Source organism: Apis dorsata, unplaced genomic scaffold (assembly GCF_000469605.1).
Source record: "Apis dorsata unplaced genomic scaffold, Apis dorsata 1.3 scaffold_189, whole genome shotgun sequence".
Classification (NCBI taxonomy): domain Eukaryota; kingdom Metazoa; phylum Arthropoda; class Insecta; order Hymenoptera; family Apidae; genus Apis; species Apis dorsata.
In genome coordinates this window covers 357,361-358,185 of record NW_006263474.1, presented here as the reverse complement: position 1 = coordinate 358,185, position 825 = coordinate 357,361, and positions in this window count along the sequence as shown.

Genomic DNA, 825 nt, shown 5'->3' with positions numbered 1-825 from the left:
AAAAAAAAAAAAAAAAAAAGAAAAATAAAAGAAAAAAAAGATAAAATTAATCAGGTGGAATATTAATAACAAGGATAGCAGAGATAGCAAGACAATAGCGGAACGAAGAAATATCCATGAATTAGCGCAGTCGCAATTATGCTCTGACGTAACTTCGAAAAGCGTGGGCAGACAATGATAGCCGAAAATTACGACGAGACATTTTGGAGAAATATCAGATGGGATCCACGCGCCAATGGGCGAAATATCGAAAGCGGCGAACAAACGAGCCGATTCATATATTTCCCGGCACGTGCAAATGCATATAGATTTCCATACCAGTTTCTCCACGCCTGTTCTCTTTCACCTATAATAATTTCCATGATATAGTAATTCCGAGTATTATAAAGAGCATCAAATAACGTAACGACGCAATAATATCCCAAGATCTATTATTTATTCTATATCTCTTCTATAAAGAGCGAAAATTAATTTTGATAATTAAACTCAACTTGAGAAATAATTATTCAAAATTGTTGAAAATTATATTTTATTTATCGTAGCCAATATTAAATATTATATTAAAATATTAAATTTGTAATTAATTATTCTTAACAATTATATTTATATTAATTATTATGATTATAAAGAAGAATATATCGGTAATATTATACGAATAAGTACATTTTAATCTGTATGTTTAATGTAGTAGCGAACAATATATGCTTTCGTTCACACAATGTTTCACACAATGTTTTTCAAAAAAACATTCCCTCCTTGTTTTTAATCTCATTTTTGCTTCTATTCAACTTTAAATACGAGTAAAAGAGATTCCGAGTATGATTA